The sequence below is a fragment of the Polyodon spathula genome, chromosome 16 (genome assembly GCF_017654505.1).
Source record: "Polyodon spathula isolate WHYD16114869_AA chromosome 16, ASM1765450v1, whole genome shotgun sequence".
Lineage (NCBI taxonomy): Eukaryota > Metazoa > Chordata > Actinopteri > Acipenseriformes > Polyodontidae > Polyodon > Polyodon spathula.
This window is the reverse complement of record NC_054549.1, coordinates 1,230,177-1,255,095: the sequence shown is the minus strand read 5'-3', so window position 1 is coordinate 1,255,095 and position 24,919 is coordinate 1,230,177. Positions and strand designations below refer to the sequence as shown.

At 40.1% G+C, this 24,919-nt stretch overlaps 12 non-coding genes across 12 annotated transcripts; 8 read left to right on the top strand and 4 right to left on the bottom strand.

Moving 5' to 3' along the window:
- Positions 1 to 9,080: 9,080 nt before the first annotated feature.
- trnag-ucc lies at positions 9,081 to 9,152 on the bottom strand. Its single transcript has one exon. It is a non-coding gene; the product is annotated as a tRNA-Gly (tRNA).
- A 1,351-nt stretch (positions 9,153 to 10,503) lies between these two features.
- Positions 10,504 to 10,575, top strand: trnap-ugg. The gene has a single exon. It is a non-coding gene; the product is annotated as a tRNA-Pro (tRNA).
- A 2,538-nt stretch (positions 10,576 to 13,113) lies between these two features.
- On the top strand, positions 13,114 to 13,185 carry trnap-agg. Its single transcript has one exon. It is a non-coding gene; the product is annotated as a tRNA-Pro (tRNA).
- Positions 13,186 to 13,757: 572 nt separating this feature from the next.
- On the bottom strand, positions 13,758 to 13,829 carry trnag-ucc. The gene has a single exon. It is a non-coding gene; the product is annotated as a tRNA-Gly (tRNA).
- Positions 13,830 to 15,184: 1,355 nt separating this feature from the next.
- trnap-ugg lies at positions 15,185 to 15,256 on the top strand. The gene has a single exon. It is a non-coding gene; the product is annotated as a tRNA-Pro (tRNA).
- A 995-nt stretch (positions 15,257 to 16,251) lies between these two features.
- Positions 16,252 to 16,323, top strand: trnap-agg. The gene has a single exon. It is a non-coding gene; the product is annotated as a tRNA-Pro (tRNA).
- Positions 16,324 to 16,905: 582 nt separating this feature from the next.
- trnag-ucc lies at positions 16,906 to 16,977 on the bottom strand. The gene has a single exon. It is a non-coding gene; the product is annotated as a tRNA-Gly (tRNA).
- Positions 16,978 to 19,935: 2,958 nt separating this feature from the next.
- trnap-agg lies at positions 19,936 to 20,007 on the top strand. Its single transcript has one exon. It is a non-coding gene; the product is annotated as a tRNA-Pro (tRNA).
- A 597-nt stretch (positions 20,008 to 20,604) lies between these two features.
- trnag-ucc lies at positions 20,605 to 20,676 on the bottom strand. The gene has a single exon. It is a non-coding gene; the product is annotated as a tRNA-Gly (tRNA).
- Positions 20,677 to 23,373: 2,697 nt separating this feature from the next.
- trnap-ugg lies at positions 23,374 to 23,445 on the top strand. Its single transcript has one exon. It is a non-coding gene; the product is annotated as a tRNA-Pro (tRNA).
- A 619-nt stretch (positions 23,446 to 24,064) lies between these two features.
- trnap-agg lies at positions 24,065 to 24,136 on the top strand. The gene has a single exon. It is a non-coding gene; the product is annotated as a tRNA-Pro (tRNA).
- Positions 24,137 to 24,404: 268 nt separating this feature from the next.
- On the top strand, positions 24,405 to 24,476 carry trnap-ugg. Its single transcript has one exon. It is a non-coding gene; the product is annotated as a tRNA-Pro (tRNA).
- Positions 24,477 to 24,919: the final 443 nt, after the last annotated feature.

The window sequence follows — 24,919 nt, the reverse complement described above, 5'->3', positions numbered from 1 at the left end:
ACAGCATTTAATCATTTAAGCTCCAAGCATGTTTATTCTTAAAAGTCTAAACGTTTAGGGACAGAAACTAGCATCCCTGTTTCTACAGTAAAAGGACATAACATTAAAATACAAAGCCGTTTTAAGAAGCTCCAAAAAGATGAAAAGTTGTACGGTATAGAAATAGTAAAACTCAGGAAATTAACAGTGGGATAAAAAAAAAAAATACAATTTTCAGACTTTAGATTATCGTAAGAATCACTTTATAGGTCACAGTGGCGTAAAAGTTGCTCACCCCTTTTTGAGACATCAATTTTAGGAAAACACCATTAAAATATTTTTTTTCTTTTTTTACAATTTATTACAATTTATTTTTCCTACATGCCCAACACTGATAAAGAAATATGAATCGGTAAATAAATATTACTTGTCATGATGCACATTCATCAACACGACCTGAACTGAATGGTAATAAACACTAATAACAACAGTGTATGGTAATAAACACTAATAAATTGTCAAACTAAATTGACACCATCCCTACACACGTTGAACAAATGCAGCAGCAATATACAAGACATGCACATTATTTAACAGAATGGTGACGTTTCCCCCAAGTTGGGTGCGTCTTCCATTTGTAAAAAATTGCTCTGCGACTTGTGTCTGATTCAGGTTTTTTTTTTCAAGACCTCAAACAATTTCCAACTTTTTGTAGCAAAAGAAAAGGACCGCATTTGCCGTTTGTTTACATGCCATTTTGTAACAAATCAAAATAGAAAACAAATATTTATTTAATATTAAATAAAACTAATCCATGCGCCACAACACACACTCACAATAAGAAGTCGTTTTTTAAAAGACTGAATAAATAATTAATTTAAAATTTGATGATATATCAGGTTACAAAACAGTACTATATCCACTGTGAGCGAATCACTATAGGTGTTCTTTTAGGCGAAATTCCTGTTCTTTTAGCCGGAGCATTTACAATGGGAAAAACCAGTTTCACCACAAAGTGTTTTTCCTTAGGCAAAGTGTTCTCTAAGGAGGTGCAGTCACCTATTTGATACGGGAGACTATGGTGCACGTACAGTCAGACTCTGCTAACTGCTTAGCAAAAACACTTTTGATTGACAACTGCTTCGCCATATTGTCACAGACACTAGTCTGGCACCAGAAATGTCTAAAAGTAAATATCCTTTTTAATACAGTGCTGCTTAAGCCAAATATGAGGCTTATTGCTGCCACCTACAGGGCTGGAGTGTACTTTAATCAAGGCTGGTATTTTGCAGAACAGTTTTTTTTTTTTTTTTTTGTTTTGGGTCTATCTGGGTAAATACTTTCTTGTTTAAAAAAAAAAAAAAAAAAAACCGGACCGTCATAGTTGTCGTACTAATTCCATGTGAGGTCAGGACATCCCCAGTCGCTTATTCGGAGTTGGCAACCGAAACGGTCGTAAATAATTCCTTAAGCAAAATTACGCGGGTCAGGGTGCTTGCTGTAGCTGTTGGTAGCTCTTTGGCATGAGTTTCTTAAAAAAACTACTGAGAGTGAGGGTTTGAAGTCGCAGGCGGACACTCATGGCAAGCAGTAACAAATCCAGTCCATGCATCACAGCATGTAGGGTGTGATTCGATTACGCTAATCTTCCTCAATCAAGAGATCGTCAGCACAATGAACACTGGAAATTAATACCATAGTATCCCACCATGCACTATTTTATTTTAAACTAATGTGTTATGCCCCATATTAAAACAAGTATTTTGGAAAAAGTAAATGCAAACACACACACAAATAGGGCTTGAAGCTGACAAATTTAGCTGATTCAGTTTCATAATTAAACTCACAAAAAGCTGTTAATTACAAAACAATCATTTTTTTACCTTCATATCTTGAGCCTTAGCCCCATTCTGATCCCTTTAATTTTATTTCAAACAGAGCTGACAAATTACGTGAATTGTTCATCCCCGATCCTACTTTTAACTTGCATTAGATTTTTGCAGTTGCCTAATTTTAATGTTGTGCTTTTATTATTTTCCACATTAGTTTACAGGGATGTACTTACAGATTTTTTTAAGCATAAAAATTAATACCTAGTGCAGAGTGTACACTGACAGCAAGCCAGTTGTCAATCGGAAGTTTTTTTGCTAAGCAGTCAGCTTCTTCAGGGGATTCTCATGAAGAAGATTGCTCATCTGCATCTCAGCCATCTCCTCTGACTAAGAGTACTACAGTGACCGAAGCAGTTGCACAAAAACTCAAATCGAAAAATACGTTCTTATAATTTTGAATGGGAGATGAAATATCCGTGGCTTATCAAGATGTACTGTGTGTGAAAGAGCTGCTGGGCAAAAAAAATACAACAGACGTACAGTTTTTCAAGAATCTTCGCTTAAGACACGGCGAAGCTGTTGCTGTTATTGGAATGCAGAAAAATATTAAAACACACATAGATGAAGTCAACAAACAGTGCTTAGAGAACTGTCTTCTTGTCATGAGAACGGTCTACTGTTAGTATATAACAAAGAAAAAAGTGTGTCTGTTTATGTGTACCTATATACAGACAGAGATTTAAAACTATTACAAGCCATAGAGTTTAAACGTTCATAAAAATTTACCAAAATGCACATCCCTGGAGTTTATTAGCCTTTGTGTTAAAATGTATATTTGATGGATGAGGCACAAAATTTTAGGCATGTGCATTTCAGGAACGCATGAACAGAAAAGCTAGTGCGACCTCTGACAAACGTACCACTGCACTGCACTGACGTGCAGAACAAGTTACAGTATGTATTAATGTCAGTCAAAGTACTCCATTCAAACTAAATGTTTTCTACATCGGGCCAGAAACACTTTCCTCCTATCAGCTCATTTTTCTTTCACCATTTTAAGTTCATCTTTGTTTCGTCTCCAGTCACGTACTGTGTTTTCAGCTTTGTGATTAACATGTATTTCAGCAAATTCAATAATGCGCAATTTCAAACCTGATGAGCAGTATTTTCGTTTTTTGTCTGACTGTCCTACTTTATCCAGTCTCAAAGCCACCTGAATTACTATAGCATTGCAGTTACAACAAACGGACGACTTGAAGTTCACTACTCGGCTTTCAACCAAGAGCAGTTTACTACAGATGCCAGGGGCGGGTTCAGTCTGAATGTTGACAAATCAATGGCTCGGGAGGGTGGGAATAAGGAAATTCATAGAGACTGACAGCTATTGTGTTAACAGTGAAGCAGTACAGCTGTGACATTTGAAGGTAGAGGTCAGTCAAGAGTCTGAAAGCTTGTGTTTAACATTCAAAATGACTAAGGGTATTGAGAGTAACAAATTAAAACTTTTAATTAGAACAGTGGTTTTGTGTTTCTACCTAGCAACATGACCTGCATGCTGTAGATCCTGAACAAATAATCGGTTTGTTGACAGTTAAGTTTGTGTGAGCCACAATAATGTGGCTGTAGTAACCCCACTGTGGCACTGATACGGTAGTTTAACACTAGACAACGGGCAATAGTCACTCCCCCCTTTTAAGGGCCCTGCAAAAATGCCTAGAAAATCAACTTATACAACGGTTTTTATGGTAAATATGTAGAGCCTATCCATATGACTGTCTTAACATGGCTGGAAAAAGTTATTGAATGACAATATTGGTGTATTAACTTTGAAAAAGTTATAAAACAACAAACCAGTCCTTACCATTCTAGAATATTGGAAGGGAGGGGCTCTGCACAGATGTAAGGCACAGGGTCTTTCTTTATTCGAAGGTAGTCCTGCTTTAATCGCTGTGTTGCTGTTGTGGGAGCTCTCTTGTTACTGTTGTTGCTCATCTAGAACAACAACACTGCACATGTTAATACTTTCACTTTAAAACTTCCATACAACCATATGAAGGATCCATTCAGGGGGTCTTAAAGAAGGGACTTGGCATTCGACATTTGCTTTTATCTTCAACAAGGCTCAGATAATCAAGCTCTTTACAGCATCGAACAATCATCTTTACTCCCACTGTTCTGTAAAGAAACACAAAGCATCCCCGGGGGTCTAATGAAAGAGGATTGGCATCTGTGGAATCACAGGGAAGGAAGTAAGATGCCTATTGCATAGCAGTGTCACCCATTCCAGGCTTTAACACAAGCTTGCCTAGCCACAGTGTACAGGTGCCAAGCTCAGGTGTACCTTATTAAACTCTCACTAAAAACAGGAATGGATCAAACTGCTATGCACAGGAAGACTTATTTCCATCCCTGGAATAATGAAGGAAAGTGGATGTGTGAAACAGATCAGTATGTGGTTAACAAAATGTTGAAGTGCTTTTTTTAATGAGTGAAATGGAACTTGTTCACAACGGTAGTGGAAATGAACAGACAAAATCAACGATTATTAAAAACAATAACTCACGTCTCAATAGCCCAAAAACAGCGGCAGCCCCATTTGGTCAGAAATCAATATCACAACACATTTAGCCTAGCATAGTGTTGAACTGCAGATATTAACTCAGAATCTCAAATGGTCTCTGATTGGTGGGGGCAGGTGTTTAAAACTACTGCCACAGTTTTCTTTTGTACGATTCCCACAATCAAGGCTGATTTTCAGAATTGATGTAGATGTGTTACTGTACCTGTTGCAGAACTGAACCCAACTTAATTTTGTAGCAAGATAATAATAATATAGCCAAAACACGCTTTAATAAACCTATCCGGTTCAATGTGTGTCCCTCCATGTGCAGGTACTTAAGCCTCACTTCCATCTCATCTCTTTAATTCTGAATGGTGCGCAGGACCACAGAGCTGTTCAATTACAATGCCTTCTACTATCCACTTATTTGCTACACATAGTTGGTTATCACATGAAGTTGTTCCAGAGTACAGCATATGTCTAACATAAATACTAACAGAACAAAAAGTCAAATTAAATAGAATTTAAGATAAAATTCATACTATAAATAAAATTCTTAAATTAAGAGCTGGGCTATAATGGAGTATATTCTGAAGAGTTGTTAAATGCTGTGCAGTATTATTATGGTTATTTTGTCATTTATACACAGATGTTAGAAAGCATTTATGAATGTATTTCTTAATAGTGGGTTTATTATTGCAGTATACCTCAAATACTCACACAAATCTATCACACATTCATTTAATGGCACACAATGTATATCACCATAAGTACTGGTCCTTGCCTCCTTTCCAATCCAAATACTTGCTAGAATTAAACAAAACGTGTCATCAAAATGTCTGTCGAATGGTACAAGGTGTTAAGAGTTAAACACGCCATGCACGAACTGGTTTAACATACTATGTATCTTATCTTATATGCAGGGCTTGAAGTTTTCGGGTTTTATTTTTGATCACAGGACGTCCCTTTAAACTTATTTTGAGCCCATTCTGCTTCCGAATTAAACTCAGAAAAAGCTGCAAGTTACAAAACAGTCACTAGTTTTTATCTTCTTGACTGAGCCCGATTCTGTTTCGCATTATTTTTTATTTCAAAACAGAGGTGACGGGATTACTTGAACTGCTCATCCCTGATCCAATTCCATGTCTTTCTTGCAGTCGCCTACTTTACCGCTGCCCTCTTATGTTCACTCATTTAACAAAGTAGTCCCGATTGTATGAAATACCCGGCACACTGCTAGCAAGTCCACCTTTGACTTGTAGCGCTGAAAAAAAACAATCTTAAACCCAGTTTTTAATGAATACTTTTCCATTTATCAGAATGCAGAAACAGCTTAACAACTACGAATCAACATTTTAAAAAGGAAGAGATTTGGAAAATGAAAACCGAAAGGTTCATTCCCCTGCTTTATATTCCACCTACAGTGACGTTTTCTTATTTCACTTTCAATACTGCACGAAACGAGTCGATACGTTTTCCTGAAGCAGTTACACAAAGCTAATCCCTTCTCCTTCATGCTGCAATCAATCAGGTAACCTCCTCACAATCCAGAGCATGGCTAGCTGACCCAGACCGTAAACAACCAAAACAGGAAATGCGTTCCCTTAGAAACACTACGCTGTTGCATGCAACAACATACACGATAAAGCGGGCTTTGTGTTTGTGGGTTTATAAATACAAACTATATAACTGCCTGAAGTAAACCGGCAGCAGGCCAACCGCAGCTGGTTATATTAACAACATTCCCATTGCAGGAGCAACGCACTCACACAGGACACGAGAAACACAATTACCGCTTTAGAAACTCCGCAAGAAAAGGCTGCTCTGGCAGTTTTAAAGTCCGCTGGTTAATTCTCCTTCTGTATTGTGGGACTTTACTAGAAATATCCGATAATTTCACAGGACTATGATAGAAGCGCATCAAACCTCCATATTCCTTCCTGTTCAGTTTTCAATATGGCTACGATGCGGGTAGGCGGGGTCTATGGCCTTAACTTCCGGATTATCCAAGGCGTAGATTAGTACTGTGTTTGAAATTTGTTTTTTTTTTTTTTGTTTTTGTTTTGTTTTTTTTTTAAACTTGTGACTGAACTCGATAGATCATTTTGGCAAAAACATTTACGGTGTATGTTTGTAAAATCGGTGTGAGATTCAGTCATGTCAATGAGAAACCAGTGAGTGGTGGAACTGTTATATGTGTCACCAACACATAACTTACTTTGTCTCTTTCACACACAGAGCTGTCAACAGCATGGATACACACACCTTCAGGGATCCCTTCAGCTAATCACATTCTATGAAATCCAGATTTTTTTTTTTTACATGTGGAACATTGTGATCTACTTGCTTTAGAACCGTTAACAGAATGGTCTGCAGGCTTGTGATTTTGCTGAGCAGCTATTTCCTAGAGGGAATGGACCGATTTTCTTGCTGCATGAACACACAAATCAATTGGTCAAGTCATTGGAAACTACGAAACAATCAGCGAAAGCACCGACTGTCTGTTTCTGCCCCGATAACTGGTGGAGTTTTAAGCGCTGAAAGTTGGCAACACTGAACATCACACATCATGTGGAGACATTTTTAAGGTATCAAAAAGCCCCTCAAAGAAAACAGATGGACGAAGACCAATTATCTAAAACCGGAGAAAAAATAAAACGGTTCGCAAGTTCAATGGAAAGAGGAGAATTGATGAGAACGGACAGACTCGGAGTGGCTCATCTTCGACAAGGCCAATGTGCTGCTTCGAATGCTGCTTGCATTCACAAGAGAAAAACACACAAAATCAATGTGTGCTAGGAAGAAGTAGCTGGAAGCTGGAGTGTCAACTTCCAAAGGGACTTTATTTTGTGTGGATCATTTGTTTTTGCTCTTGTGCCTTTCTTTGTCAATTTGTAAAATAAAAATAGCCTTGCCAATGATACTACCCGGTCACACCCACATGTCACTGCCACAGAGACCTTTGCACATGCATGTGTGACCGGGTAGCGTCACTGCCACAGAGACCTTTGCACATGCATGTGTGACCGGGTAGCGTCACTGCCACAGAGACCTTTGCACATGCATGTGTGACCGGGTAGCGTCACTGCCACAGAGACCTTTGCACATGCATGTGTGACCGGGTAGCGTCACTGCCACAGAGACCTTTGCACATGCATGTGTGACCCGGTAGCGTCACTGCCACAGAGACCTTTGCACATGCATGTGTGAACGGGTAGCGTCACTGCCACAGAGACCATTGCACATGCATGTGTGAACGGTAGTGTCACTGGCAAGGCTGGTTACAGGCAGAAGGAAGACTCAGACACAGAAAACTGTAATTTAAACACTGTTGTGTATTGACTTGATCCAGTCATGTGATTACTGACATACCTTGTTTGACCACATTGAAATATGCGCGAAATTCACAGCTGGCTACATATTTATTAATGTTACTATTTTTAAGCAACCAGGTTTGAAACCCATCTTATTGCTAATATTTTGAACAAGGGTATTTTTCTATACTGGCTTATATGATATTTCACCAACAGTAAAACATATCAAAGTGTAATAAAGCATAGTGAAAGCATGGGAAATACATAACTATTTGTTCAAAGTACTCTTACATCATAATAATATTATTATGTTGTGTGTATTTGTTCTTTATTAAAGTCTATGGTTATAATTGATGGCGTGTAAATTGGCTGTAATCGGTACATTATAGCATGCTTACTTTCAAAATATTCTTGCACTTGCATTGCCACCCTATAAGGTGTTATGTTGGACAGCCCCTCACCTTCTGAACCCGCGCATTCGTTTGTGGGAAAAGGAGCTCTATTTACTGGAATGCTGAGATGCAACATTTTGACCTCAACGTGATTTGAACACGCAGCCTTCTGACCTGGAGTCAGACGCGCTAACGTTGCGCCACGAGGTTAATAATAATAACAATAATAATATATTATGGTGAAATTTACCACATACCGCTACATAACAAAATGTACGAGATGTACATCGTTGGTCTAGGGGTATGATTCTCGCTTAGGGTGCGAGAGGTCCCGGGTTCAAATCCCGGACGAGCCCTTCCCTTTTTCTTGTTGAGACAGACCACTTTTTAGACCCCCCCCCCCCCCACACACACACACACACACACACAAAAGGAAAAAGATGCTTACCCCCCCTCCCAGAAAAAAAACAATACAGAAGTAAATACATCAGCAGCAACATTTAAATCAGTCAAAAACGTTGTTTTTTTTTAATTTTATTTTTCAACAAAACACATTCTAACGCTATTTACAATAACTGTGAGTATTTAATACAACGCATGTGCCATTATGAAAATAACCTATAGGTTACCTATAGAATACCTCTCAAGAACGTCTATAGAATTCTATAGGAGACCTATAGGCTATAGTATTACATATATACGTTTGATAGACAATTGGGATCTTAGGCTATTAGAGTACATTTCTTCCCCGCTTTTCTTTTTGTGATGTATACCTGTGTTATCCAGATTGTGGATCCAAACTTCAGTGCAGTCCAAAACACCAAAACAGCGCGAGAATCCTGTCCCAAATTCCTGTAATAATAATATACTAAGGTGAGATTGACCAGCACTACAGTATACGCACCCACACTGGTTTATAGGGATTACGCAGCTATACAGCGTTACACATGAGATGCGTTGGCCGGGACAAAATTGTTTACACTTATTAGTTTTGTATAAAAATTGCGTTGGCCGGGAATTGAACCCGGGTCAACTGCTTGGAAGGCAGTTATGCTCACCACTATACCACCAACGCTCCACTGGAAAGCTGCAATGCTTTATCCTTATAGAGGATCAGCTGCGCTTTATCCTCGTAGTTCTATGCAGGGCTGTCTCAGCCACTTTCTTTTCTGAACGTCCAACACAATGTTCAGAATGAAGAATGCAATGCTGAGAAAAACCTACATGGGATAGCAGAGGCGCGGGAACGAATTTCAAACCGGGGGTGCTGAAAATGAAAGGGGGAGGCACCTTTGGGCAATATTTAGATATATACAAAATTGTCATTTTGTGTGTATTTCACTATCAAAATATGGACAGACCAACTGAGTTTCATAAGAAACAGCGGACAAAGTCTATAAAACAACGTATTAACTAGGTTGCAAATCAGATGTACTGTCCTAGGTGTCTTTTTAAAATAAATACAGATACAATACATTAATCCCATGTGCCCTTATGAAAATACCCTATAGGTTACCTATAGAATACTTCTCAAGAATGTCTATAGAATTATATGGAGACATATAGGCTATATTATTACGCCTATACGTTTTATACAGAATTTGGACCTTAGCCTATGAGAGTACATATTCCCCACTTTTCTTTTTGTGATGTATACCTGTGTTATCCAGTTTGTGGATCCAAACTTCAGTGCAGTCCAAAACACCAAAACAGCACGAAAACACATCTGCAACATTTCCATTACACCCATTCAATACACACCATAAAGCCAAGGACGGTATCAGCTGTGAGAACCATTGTAATTGTTCAAGCTAATATTGATGCGTGAAATGCGTAACAAAAAATGACAAATATACAGAATATTAAAATGTTTGCACAACTACAGTATACTGTACTGCATCCCTATGATACAAAAAACTATCAAACAAACAAACGCGTGTGGACTCCGCTTGCACAGTAGCTGGGAACTACGCGGCTGCGTCCGTTTGCAAGACATACAGGCTGAGAGAGTCTCCTGATCAGAATGAAAACAGCATGCCACGAATAGATACACGGGAATTGCCATTGTTTAAAATACAAAAATAATAATATTTCCGGCAGATCTTTAGTTTGTTTTTTGACCCCTGATTTGACTTTTGTTTAAACAACGTTCGGTTTAATACACTGAAAGCACATTGCATTTGTAAAATGCGGTTGTTTTTCATTATAACGCAGTAAGTAAAATAAATAAACAACAAAAAATAAACTCCGGTGGGTGTGAAACTGGGATTAAGCGTCATACGAAAACACCCCCTCCCTCCGTCCTCTCCCCCTCCCCCTCCCTCTCCCCCTCCCTCTCCCCCTCCCTCTCCTCTCCCCCCACGGGTTGCTGACGTGTCGCCGTTTTTCTTGTATTTCAAGTACATAATAAGGACTAATGGCTAGCTGGCTCGTTGGTCTAGGGGTATGATTCTCGCTTTGGGTGCGAGAGGTCCCGGGTTCAAATCCCGGACGAGCCCATCTTTTCATTATGTATTTATGCACTATTTAAACAAATACACGTGTTGACAGTTTTCAACTTAGCATTTGCTGTTAATTTACAAGTCCCTGACTAGATTAGCACCTAGTTATTTGCACGAGTTACTGACCCAGTATCTTCCAAACCACACTCTGAGATCACAGGATGCGGGGCTGTTGTTTATTCCTATGGGTCAACAAAAGCAGCATGGGAGGAGGTAGGACTTTTTTTCTTTTTTTCTATGCTCTGCCTTCGTTTATCAGGGATGCTTTGCGATAATTTTGCAAAAAAAGTTGCTACATAAGTGCAATAATAAATCAATCAATCAATCCTGTGTTTGGTGGTGGAATTTGAAGAGTGGATGTATTCCATTTGTGGGGAAATCAATTCAGTGAAGTGCCTTTGCCCAGTCTGAATTATAATAATCATCTTTTTTTTTTTATATAGCGCCTTTCATAGTGGACCACCATCACAAAGCGCTTTACAAGATACAAAACTAGGGTGTGTGAACTATGCATCAGCTGCAGAGTCACTTACAACAACATCTCACCTGAAAGACGGAGCACAAGGAGGTTCAGTGACTTGCTCAGTGTCACACAGTGACTCAGAGACTGAGCTGGGATTTGAACCCGGGGGACTTTGTGGTTACAACCCAGTTTCTTTAATCACTCGATCACACATTCTAAATTTAAAATTAAACTTTGACCCTTTTGTTTTGGCTCTTGCGCCTGCCTTTGTCAATTTGTAAAATAAAAAGAGCCTTCCCTGATACTACCCGGTCACACCCATAGAGACCTGGAGATGATCTCCCTTCTTTCTTTGGGTGCATGTCGTCTTGAGCAGGGGGTGCATGTCGTCTTGAGAGCCCCGCCCCAGTCCTCTCGCAGCAAAACACATTCTAACGCTATTTAAAAAATAAAAAATAAACTCCGGTGGGTGTGAAACAGGGATTAAGCGTCATACGAAAACACCCCCTCCCCCTCTCCCTCTCCCTCTCCCTCCCCCTCCCTCCCTCTCCCTCTCCCTCTCCCTCTACTCTCCCCCCACGGGTTGCTGACGTGTTGCCGTTTTTCTTGTATTTCAAGTACATAATAAGGATTAATGGCTAGCTGGCTCGTTGGTCTAGGGGTACCGGGTTCAAATCCCGGACGAGCCCATCTTTTCATTATGTATTTATGCACTATTTAAACAAATACACGTGTTGACAGTTTTCAACTTAGCATTTGCTGTTAATTTACAAGTCCCTGACTAGATTAGCACCTAGTTATTTGCACGAGTTACTGACCCAGTATCTTCCAAACCACACTCTGAGATCACAGGATGCGGGGCTGTTGTTTATTCCTATGGGTCAACAAAAGCAGCATGGGAGGAGGTAGGACTTTTTTTCTTTTTTTCTATGCTCTGCCTTCGTTTTTCAGGGATGCTTTGCGATAATTTTGCAAAAAAAGTTGCTACATAAGTGCAATAATAAATCAATCAATCAATCCTGTGTTTGGTGGTGGAATTTGAAGAGTGGATATATTCCATTTGTGGGGAAATCAATTCAGTGAAGTGCCTTTGCCCAGTCTGAATTATAATAATCATCTTTTTTTTTTTTATATAGCGCCTTTCATAGTGGACCACCATCACAAAGCGCTTTACAAGATACAAAACTAGGGTGTGTGAACTATGCATCAGCTGCAGAGTCACTTACAACAGCGTCTCACCTGAAAGACGGAGCACAAGGAGGTTAAGTGACTTGCTCAGTGTCACACAGTGAGTCAGAGACTGAGCTGGGATTTGAACCCGGGGGACTTTGTGGTTACAACCCAGTTACTTTAATCACTCGATCACACATTCTAAATTTAAAATTAAACTTTGAACCTTTTGTTTTGGTTCTTGCGCCTTTCTTTGTCAATTAGTAAAATAAAACGAGCCTTTCCTGATACTACCCGGTCACACCCATATGTCACTGCCACAGAGACCTGGAGATGATCTCCCTTCTTTCTTTGGGTGCATGTCGTCTTGAAATTATGGAATGTTCTACCTTCGTTTGTCAGGGATGCTTTGCGATAATTCTGCATAAAAAGTTACCATAACCCTGGTTCCATGAAAAGAGAATGACAATCAGTCAAAAACTTTGTTTTGTAGTGGAATTGGAAGAGCCTATTCTGAGTTTTTTTCATGCCCAGAGCAGTGTGGATTTGAATAGCTGTGTGCTCATTAAACAATGTACGGCTGAATGAAACAGTGGTCGTTTTGTTACCCTGCTAGTCACGATGATATAACGGTCACAACTAAATAAAATTAAAATAAATTACAATTACAAAAAGATTAAATTAAAAAGATGCTTACCCCCCCCCCCCCCCCCCCCACACACACACACAAAAAAAAAAAAAAACAATACAGAAGTAAATACATCAGCAGCAACATTTAAATCAGTCAAAAACGTTGTTTTTTTTATTTTATTTTTCAACAAAACACGCTATTTACTATAACTGTATTTAATACAATGGGATTTTGCTGAGAGCATCAAGATTTTAAATGTATATGTGTATATGGCTCGTTGGTCTAGGGGTATGATTCTCGCTTAGGGTGCGAGAGGTCCCGGGTTCAAATCCCGGACGAGCCCTTCTCTTTTTCTCCTTGAGATAGACCACTTTTTAGACCCTCCCGCCCCCACACACACAAAAAAAAAACAATACAGAAGTAAATACATCAGCAGCAACATTTAAATCAGTCAAAAACGTTGTTTTTTTTTATTTTATTTTTCAACAAAACACATTCTAACGCTATTTACTATAACTGTGAGTATTTAATACAACGCATGTGCCATTATGAAAATAACCTATAGGTTACCTATAGAATACCTCTCAAGAACGTTTATATAATTTTATAGGAGACCTATAGGCTATAGTATTACATATATACGTTTGATAGACAATTGGGATCTTAGGCTATTAGAGTACATTTCTTCCCCGCTTTTCTTTTTGTGATGTATACCTGTGTTATCCAGATTGTGGATCCAAACTTCAGTGCAGTCCAAAACACCAAAACAGCGCGAGAATCCTGTCCCAAATTCCTGTAATAATAATATACTAAGGTGAGATTGACCAGCACTACAGTATACGCACCCACACTGGTTTATAGGGATTACGCAGCTATACAGCGTTACACATGAAACAAAATAGACAATAAAAGAGATGCGTTGGCCGGGAATCGAACCCGGGTCAACTGCTTGGAAGGCAGCTATGCTCACCACTATACCACCAACGCTCCACTGGAAAGCTGCAATGCTTTATCCTTATAGAGGATCAGCTGCGCTTTATCCTCGTAGTTCTATGCAGGGCTGTCTCAGCCACTTTCTTTTCTGAACGTCCAACACAATGTTCAGAATGAAGAATGCAATGCTGAGAAAAACATACATGGGATAGCAGAGGCGCGGGAACGAATTTCAAACCGGGGGTGCTGAAAATGAAAGGGGGAGGCACCTTTGGGCAATATTTAGATATATACAAAATTGTCATTTTGTGTGTATTTCACTATCAAAATATGGACAGACCAACTGAGTTTCATAAGAAACAGCGGACAAAGTCTATAAAACAACGTATTAACTAGGTTGCAAATCAGATGTACTGTCCTAGGTGTCTTTTTAAAATAAATACAGATACAATACATTAATCCCATGTGCCCTTATGAAAATACCCTATAGGTTACCTATAGAATACTTCTCAAGAATGTCTATAGAATTATATGGAGACATATAGGCTATATTATTACGCCTATACGTTTTATACAGAATTTGGACCTTAGCCTATGAGAGTACATATTCCCCACTTTTCTTTTTGTGATGTATACCTGTGTTATCCAGTTTGTGGATCCAAACTTCAGTGCAGTCCAAAACATCAAAACAGCACGAAAACACATCTGCAACATTTCCATTACACCCATTCAATACACACCATAAAGCCAAGGACGGTATCAGCTGTGAGAACCATTGTAATTGTTCAAGCTAATATTGATGCGTGAAATGCGTAACAAAAAATGACAAATATACAGAATATTAAAATGTTTGCACAACTACAGTATACTGTACTGCATCCCTATGATACAAAAAACTATCAAACAAACAAACGCGTGTGGACTCCGCTTGCACAGTAGCTGGGAACTACGCGGCTGCGTCCGTTTGCAAGACATACAGGCTGAGAGAGTCTCCTGATCAGAATGAAAACAGCATGCCACGAATAGATACAGGGAATTGCCATTGTTTAAAATACAAAAATAATAATATTTCCGGCAGATCTTTAGTTTGTTTTTTGACCCCTGATTTGACTTTTGTTTAAACAACGTTCGGTTTAATACACTGAAAGCACATTGCATTTGTAAAATGCGGTTGTTTTTCATTATAACGCAGTAAGTAAAATAAATAAACAACAAAAATAAACTCCGGTGGGTGTGAAACTGGGATTAAGCGTCATACGAAAACACCCCCTCCCTCCGTCCCTCTCCCCCTCCCCCCCCCCCTCCCTCTCCCCCTCCCTCTCCTCTCCCCCCTGCCCAAACGAAGGGTTGCTGACGTGTCGCCGTTTTCTTGTATTTCAAAGTACATAATAAGGACTAATGGCTAAGCTGGCTCGTTGGTCTAGGGGTATGATTCTCGCTTTGGGTGCGAGAGGTCCCGGGTTCAAATCCCGGACGAGCCCATCTTTTCATTATGTATTTATGCACTATTTAAACAAATACACGTGTTGACAGTTTTCAACTTAGCATTTGCTGTTAATTTACAAGTCCCTGACTAGATTAGCACCTAGTTATTTGCACGAGTTACTGACCCAGTATCTTCCAAACCACACTCTGAGATCACAGGATGCGGGGCTGTTGTTTATTCCTATGGGTCAACAAAAGCAGCATGGGAGGAGGTAGGACTTTTTTTCTTTTTTTCTATGCTCTGCCTTCGTTTTTCAGGGATGCTTTGCGATAATTTTGCAAAAAAAGTTGCTACATAAGTGCAATAATAAATAAATCAATCAATCCTGTGTTTGGTGGTGGAATTTGAAGAGTGGATGTATTCCATTTGTGGGGAAATCAATTCAGTGAAGTGCCTTTGCCCAGTCTGAATTATAATAATCATCTTTTTTTTTTTATATAGCGCCTTTCATAGTGGACCACCATCACAAAGCGCTTTACAAGATACAAAACTAGGGTGTGTGAACTATGCATCAGCTGCAGAGTCACTTACAACAACATCTCACCCGAAAGACAGAGCACAAGGAGGTTAAGTGACTTGCTCAGGGTCACACAGTGAGTCAGTGGCTGAGCTGGGATTTGAACCCGGGGGACTTTGTGGTTACAACCCAGTTTCTTTAATCACTCGATCACACATTCTAAATTTAAAATTAAACTTTGACCCTTTTGTTTTGGCTCTTGCGCCTGCCTTTGTCAATTTGTAAAATAAAAAGAGCCTTGCCTGATACTACCCGGTCACACCCATATGTCACTGCCACAGAGACCTGGAGATGATCTCCCTTCTTTCTTTGGGTGCATGTTGTCTTGAGCAGGGGTTTGTTGGTCTGAAAGCCCCGCCCCAGTCCTCTTGCACTTCTGTTTGATTTATACTAATGCGTGTACATAGCGAGAGGACTTTGACGTCTTCCCTGTGCAAACCTTTATAAAGTAAATTCAATGCAAATGTACATATGGCTCGTTGGTCTAGGGGTATGATTCTCGCTTAGGGTGCGAGAGGTCCCGGGTTCAAATCCCGGACGAGCCCTTGAGAAAAAGAGCAACTCTGTCTGGACTTTTTACCCCCCCCCCCCCCCCCCCCCCCCCCACACAACAAAAAAAAAAAACAATACAGAAGTAAATACATCAGCAGCAACATTTAAATCAGTCAAAAACGTTGTTTTTTTATTTTATTTTTCAACAAAACACATTCTAACGCTATTTACTATAACTGTGAGTATTTAATACAACGCATGTGCCATTATGAAAATAACCTATAGGTTACCTATAGAATACCTCTCAAGAACGTTTATATAATTTTATAGGAGACCTATAGGCTATAGTATTACATATATACGTTTGATAGACAATTGGGATCTTAGGCTATTAGAGTACATTTCTTCCCCGCTTTTCTTTTTGTGATGTATACCTGTGTTATCCAGATTGTGGATCCAAACTTCAGTGCAGTCCAAAACACCAAAACAGCGCGAGAATCCTGTCCCAAATTCCTGTAATAATAATATACTAAGGTGAGATTGACCAGCACTACAGTATACGCACCCACACTGGTTTATAGGGATTACGCAGCTATACAGCGTTACACATGAAACAAAATAGACAATAAAAGAGATGCGTTGGCCGGGAATCGAACCCGGGTCAACTGCTTGGAAGGCAGCTATGCTCACCACTATACCACCAACGCTCCACGGGATCCAAACTTCAGTGCAGTCCAAAACACCAAAACAGCACGAAAACACATCTGCAACATTTCCATTACACCCATTCAATACACACCATAAAGCCAAGGACGGTATCAGCTGTGAGAACCATTGTAATTGTTCAAGCTAATATTGATGCGTGAAATGCGTTACAAAAAATGACAAATATACAGAATATTAAAATGTCTGCACAACTACAGTATACTGTACTGCATCCCTATGATACAAAAAACTATCAAACAAACAAACGCGTGTGGACTCCACTTGCACAATTGCTGGGATCTACGCGACTGCGTCCGTTTGCAAGACATACAGGCTGAGTCTCCTCATCGAAATGAAAACAGCAAACCCCCTCCTCGTCTCCCTCTCCCTCTCCCTCTCTCCCCACGGGCTGAGCTGGGATTTGAACCCGGGGGACTTTGTGGTTACAACCCAGTTTCATTAATCACTCGATCACACATTCTAAATTTAAAATTAAACTTTGAACCTTTTGTTTTGGCTCTTGCGCCTGCCTTTGTCAATTTGTAAAATAAAAAGAGCCTTGCCTGATACTACCCGGTCACACCCATGTCACTGCCACAGAGACCTGGAGATGATCTCCCTTCTTTCTTTGGGTGCATGTCGTCTTGAGCAGGGGTTTGTTGGTCTGAGAGCCCCGCCCCAGTCCTCTCGCAGCAAAACACATTCTAACGCTATTTACTATAACTGTGAGAGTTTAATTGCTTGGAAGGCAGCTATGCTCACCACTATACCACCAACGCTCCGCGGAAAACCAGCAATGCTTTATCCTTATAGAAGAACAGCTGCGCTTTATGCTCGTACTATGCAGGGCTATCAGCCGTTTGCTTTTCTGAACGTCCAACACAATGTTCAGAATGAAGAATGCAATGCTGAGAAAAACGTACATGGGATAGCAGAGGCGCGGGAACGAATTTCAAACCGGGGGTGCTGAAAATGAAAGGGGGAGGCACCTTTGGGCAATATTTAAATATATACAAAATCGTCATTTTGTGTGCATTTCACTATCAAAATATGGACAGACCAACTGAGTTTCATAAGAAACACCGGACAAAGTCTATAAGACAACGCATTAACTAGGTTGCAAATCAGAGGTACTGTCCTAGATAAATACAGATACAATACATTAATCGCATGTGCCCTTATGAAAATAACCTATAGGTTACCTATAGAATACGTCTCAAGAATGTCTATAGAATTCTATGGACACCTATAGGCTATATTATTACGCCTATACGTTTTATACAGAATTTGGACCTTAGCCTATGAGAGTACATATTCCCCACTTTTCTGTTTGTGATGTATACCTGTGTTATCCAGTTTGTGGATCCAAACTTCAGTGCAGTCCAAAACACCAAAACAGCACGAAAACACATCTGCAACATTTCCATTACACCCATTCAATACACACCATAAAGCCAAGGACGGTATCAGCTGTGAGAACCATTGTAATTGTTCAAGCTAATATTGATGCGTGAAATGCGTTACAAAAAATGACAAATATACAGAATATTAAAATGTCTGCACAACTACAGTATACTGTACTGCATCCCTATGATACAAAAAACTATCAAACAAACAAACGCGTGTGGACTCCACTTGCACAATTGCTGGGATCTACGCGACTGCGTCCGTTTGCAAGACATACAGGCTGAGTCTCCTCATCGAAATGAAAACAGCATGCCACGAATAGATACACGGGAATTGCCATTGTTTAAAATACAAAAATAATAATATTTCCGGCAGATCTTTAGTTTGTTTTTTGACCCCTGATTTGACTTTTGTTTAAACAACGTTCGGTTTAATACACTGAAAGCACATTGCATTTGTAAAATGCGGTTGTTTTTCATTATAACGCAGTAAGTAAAATAAATAAACAATAAAAAATAAACTCCGGTGGGTGTGAAACTGGGATTAAGCGTCATACGAAAACACCCCCCCCCCCCCTCCTCCCCCTCCCCCTCCCCCTCCCCCTCCCTCTCCCTCTCCCTCCCCCCTCCCTCTACTCTCCCCCCACGGGTTGCTGACGTGTTGCTTTCTTTGGGGTGCATGTTGTCTTGAGCAGGGGTTTGTGGTCTGAAAAGCCCCGCGCCCCAGTCCTCTTGCACTTCTGTTTGATTTATACTAATGCGTGTACATAGCGAGAGGACTTTGACGTCTTCCCTGTGCAAACCTTTATAAAGTAAATTCAATGCAGCCGCTGCTTTACCAGCCTCTACTGCAGCTCCCTGGCTGCCTGTCAGACTGGCTTCTCTTCCTTCACTGGTTTGTAGTGGTATTGGAAGAGCCTCTTCTGAGTTTGTTTCATGCACAGAGCAATGTGGATTTGAATAGCTGTGTGCTCATTAAACAATGTACGGCTGAATGAAACAGTGGTCGTGTTGTTACCCTGCTAGTCACGATGATATAATGGTCACAACTAAATAAAATTAAAATAAATTACAATTACAAAAAGATTAAATGAATCAATAGTTTTGCTGCACTTCCTTGATGATACATCAGTGGTGTATTAAGACCAGTCTTGTGTAAATTGGCTGTAGTTGGTAGATCGGTACATTATAGCATGCTCATCTTCAAAATATACTTGCACTTGCATTACCACCCTATAAGGTGTTATGTTGGACAGCCTCTCACCTTCTGAACCCGCGCATTCGTTTGTGGGAAAAGGAGCTCTATTTACTGGAATGCTGAGATGCAAGATTTTGACCTCGACGTGATTTGAACACGCAGCCTTCTGACCTGGAGCACTACAGTATGCTAAGTAAGCCACGAGGTCAGTACGTCAGTACGTCAGTAAGTCACAGATTCCTGAAATAATAATAATATATTAAGGTGAAATTGACCACATACCGCTACATAAAATGTATGAGATGTACATGGGATTTTGCTGAGAGCATCAAGATTTTAAATGCAAATGTATATATGGCTCGTTGGTCTAGGGGTATGATTCTCGCTTAGGGTGCGAGAGGTCCCGGGTTCAAATCCCGGACGAGCCCTTCTCTTTTTCTCGTTGAGATAGACCACTTTTTAACCCCCCCCCCCCCCCCCCCCCCCCCCCCACACACACACACACACACACACACAAAAAAATACAGAAGTAAATACATCAGCAGCAACATTTAAATCAGTCAAAAACGTTGTTTTTTTTTTATTTTATTTTTCAACAAAACACATTCTAACGCTATTTACAATAACTGTGAGTATTTAATACAACGCATGTGCCATTATGAAAATAACCTATAGGTTACCTATAGAATACCTCTCAAGAACGTCTATAGAATTCTATAGGAGACCTATAGGCTATAGTATTACATATATACGTTTGATAGACAATTGGGATCTTAGGCTATTAGAGTACATTTTTTCCCCGCTTTTCTTTTTGTGATGTATACCTGTGTTATCCAGATTGTGGATCCAAACTTCAGTGCAGTCCAAAACACCAAAACAGCGCGAGAATCCTGTCCCAAATTCCTGTAATAATAATATACTAAGGTGAGATTGACCAGCACTACAGTATACGCACCCACACTGGTTTATAGGGATTACGCAGCTATACAGCGTTACACATGAAACAAAATAGACAATAAAAGAGATGCGTTGGCCGGGAATCGAACCCGGGTCAACTGCTTGGAAGGCAGCTATGCTCACCACTATACCACCAACGCTCCATGGAAAACCAGCAATGCTTTATCCTTATAGAGGATCAGCTGCGCTTTATCCTCGTAGTTCTATGCAGGGCTGTCTCAGCCGTTTGCTTTTCTGAACGTCCAACACAATGTTCAGAATGAAGAATGCAATGCTGAGAAAAACCTACATGGGATAGCAGAGGCGCGGGAACGAATTTCAAACCGGGGGTGCTGAAAATGAAAGGGGGAGGCACCTTTGGGCAATATTTAAATATATAGAAAATCGTCATTTTGTGTGCATTTCACTATCAAAATATGGACAGACCAACTGAGTTTCATAAGAAACACCGGACAAAGTCTATAAGACAACGCATTAACTAGGTTGCAAATCAGATGTACTGTACTAGGTATCTTCTTAAAATAAATACAGATACAATACATTAATCTTGGGCATAACATGCTTTCATTCAATTCGACGCCTTTAATAGGTCTATTCACACATTATGCTAGTCTCTAACGTACACAGATCAGACTTGAAAACATGTCCAGACACCCATGCCAATCGGGAAAGTTCTGCCTTTCGTCCATTCGTTTTGTAGACACATTGGGAAACAAAGTTACACATTTAAAGGCAGCGCACGGCTGCTTTGCATTTGGTAGCAACGGTTACTTATTCATAGGTAGGTTTTTATATTTATTTATGCTCTCTCTACCTGTCTTTTAAAGCTGTAGTTAGCTGTAATTTGTTAATTTACAAGTCCCTGACTAGATTAGCACCTAGTTATTTGCAGGAGTTACTGACCCAGTATCTTCCAAACCACACTCTGAGATCACAGGATGCGGGGCTGTTGTTTATTCCTATGGGTCAACAAAAGCAGCATGGGAGGAGGTAGGACTTTTTTTCTTTTTTTCTATGCTCTGCCTTCGTTTATCAGGGATGCTTTGCGATAATTTTGCAAAAAAAGTTGCTACATAAGTGCAATAATAAATCAATCAATCAATCCTGTGTTTGGTGGTGGAATTTGAAGAGTGGATGTATTCCATTTGTGGGGAAATCAATTCAGTGAAGTGCCTTTGCCCAGTCTGAATTATAATAATCATCTTTTTTTTTTTATATAGCGCCTTTCATAGTGGACCACCATCACAAAGCGCTTTACAAGACACAAAACTAGGGTGTGTGAACTATGCATCAGCTGCAGAGTCACTTACAACAACATCTCACCTGAAAGACGGAGCACAAGGAGGTTAAGTGACTTGCTTAGGGTCACACAGTGAGTCAGAGACTGAGCTGGGATTTGAACCCGGGGACTTTGTGGTTACAACCCAGTTTCTTTAATCACTCGATCACACATTCTAAATTTAAAATTAAACTTTGAACCTTTTGTTTTGGCTCTTGCGCCTTTCTTTGTCAATTAGTAAAATAAAACGAGCCTTTCCTGATACTACCCGGTCACACACATATGTCACTGCCACAGAGACCTGGAGATGATCTCCCTTCTTTCATTGGGTGCATGTCGTCTTGAAATTATGGAATGTTCTACCTTTGTTTGTCAGGGATGCTTTGCGATAATTCTGCATAAAAAGTTACCATAACTCTGGTTGGGTCCTTTGCGATAATCTGCATATTAAAACCTATTTAACCAATGGTGACTGGGACCCACCTTGGAAGGTGGCACCAATGGTGGGCTCCTGTGTTATGACAGTGACACAGCGTCTTATTATGCAGCTAATACTGGTTGTTAACGGGCTCCGGAGAATAGGCTGGAAAGTGAATGAGGCTGACTGTGGGTTGTTCTTTTGAGGGAGGCGAGTGTGACAGCAAAGACTCTGCTGTTCTGGAGGCACGAGGTTCTCACGACACTGGGTGGTGCTAAGGTCTCCCTTTGCAACCCAAAGGGAGGGCTTGCTGTGGGTGCCCTTTTTACTGGAGGAAGTGGTTTCCCTTTCTCTCCTGTTCTGCCTGCCAGGCAACGTCCATGGCTGCTGCTGCACGCTGCATTAGTGCCCGGAACTCTTCCCTCTGCGACACATAAGAACATAATAACATAATGCGGTAGAGTGGGGTAACCAGCCCGATGGAAGTGGCTGGGTCCAAGGTGTCTGATCTTGACGCCGTGAAGGACAACTTGTCTGGGTTAAGAGGTCTAGGTGGTGGGGAAGGGGGGGGGTGACCCAGGTGTGCGGGAGAGCTCTCTGGTCACTGTAGCAGGGGGGTCCTAGAGGACATCTGTGGAGGACCTTGGACCACTGACCTCATTCTCCCATGGCTCGGGGAGACAGACTCTGCTGGGGATAGTTCTTAATTCTTTTGGAGAACTTCCTATACGGAGAGCAGTCCAACTCACACGCCAGTGCTTTGACCTGTCTCATTGAAGTGAGAGAGAAAATGGAGATATGTTACTATGAGGACATCCCTCTTCAGCAGGAGGTGGGAGGGATTTCCCCCTCACAGCAGGGTCCTGATAGGGCAGCTTTTTTATATATATATATATATATATATATATATATATATATATATATATATATATATATATATTATATATATATATATATATATGCTCAGTTATTGACGGTCAGAGAGGGTTTTTTCCCCATTCGGTAACTGTTGTCATTCCATTGAAAGTGAACACGGTGAAGCGAAGAGAACCGCTCCCCTTCCATCTCACCGTCTCCGTGCCTCCCTCCACCTCCCCCTCTCTGGTATTTCAAGTAAAGACCAGAGTTTCATTTTTAGTTGGCTCGTTGGTCTAGGGGTATGATTCTCGCTTTGGGTGCGAGAGGTCCCGGGTTCAAATCCCGGACGAGCCCATCTTTTCTTTATTCATTCAACGAAACGAGCCCGTCTTTTTCTTAATTTTACACAGTATTTAAACAAATACACACTTTCACTGTTTTCAATACATATTCTCTATTTTAGCAACGTAACCGAAACATAACTCAGTGAATAAATTACCTCAGCCTGCGAGACAGCATATTACCATTATACTAAATCACATATGGATGATAATAATTCATATGGAGATTACTGATGTTAGATGCCAAAATGCATAAATAAATATCGAAATAATACATGTCTACATATTTATTTTGACATACGTATTTACTTCGACATATATTTATTTATTTCGACTTTTCCCAATTGCCTTTTACATTTCATTTTCGCCTTTGACATTTCTGCTTCGCCTTTTAGTTCTGCTTTATGGAGGGTATTCCATGCCCAAATTAAAAACTATTTTGATATTTATTTATTTCACTATTGCCACTTTGCTTTTTACATTTCTGCTACGACAAAACTTTTCTGCTTTGCTATTTACATTTCACTGTGCGCTTCCAATTTCACATTTCCGCCCCTGCATTTCCTTTTCAACTACGTTTTAGTTATGCAAAGACATGCAAAGATAGCAGCGCAAGCGCATCACGTCATAGTGGCTCGTTGGTCTAGGGGTATGATTCTCGCTTAGGGTGCGAGAGGTCCCGGGTTCAAATCCCGGACGAGCCCGTTGTGTTTTTTTAAGATGTATTTTATTTTACTAAAATGATTTTTTAAATGCGGACAAGCGCATTCTTACACAAACTGTTTTAGCAATAGACATGGGCTCTACAAATAATATTCAGAAATGTACAAAAGCAGAGGTAACTAATAGTCAAGCAGAACGAATAATACTGTAAATATGGTATAATTTCTACATTTCCAGTCTTTCTCCAACTCCTAGTACAAAAATATACGAGTTCCAACACAGCTACAGCACGATTAAAAGCATGTAAGAGGCTCGTTGGTCTAGGGGTATGATTCTCGCTTTGGGTGCGAGAGGTCCCGGGTTCAAATCCCGGACGAGCCCATCTTTTCTTTATTCATTCAACGAAACAAAAACAAAAAAATAAATACATCTCACCGAACCATAACATTTAATTTGTAAATGTGTTTTATTACAAATAAATAAATAAATATTGAACACGCACATCCCTTCTACAGCAGTAGAGGTCAGTGTTAACAGCTAAACCAGCAGAGCAAACAATTCTCGTAGCGTATGCAAAGATAATATCATTTATTACAGCACACACTGTATTAGCGGGCGGAAGACATGTCAGGTGATTTCCTGCTGAAACTTGTTAACCGAATACCTTGTGTTTGTGAGGCTGTCATTAAGGCAAAGGGTGGCTATTTTGAGGAATCCAAGATTTAGAGACAATTTTCAATTTTCTTGAACATTGCTTTGATACTCCTTAAATTTTGTTTTGTATATTGCAACATGTGTTTTCATTTTCAAGTATTTACAGAAAC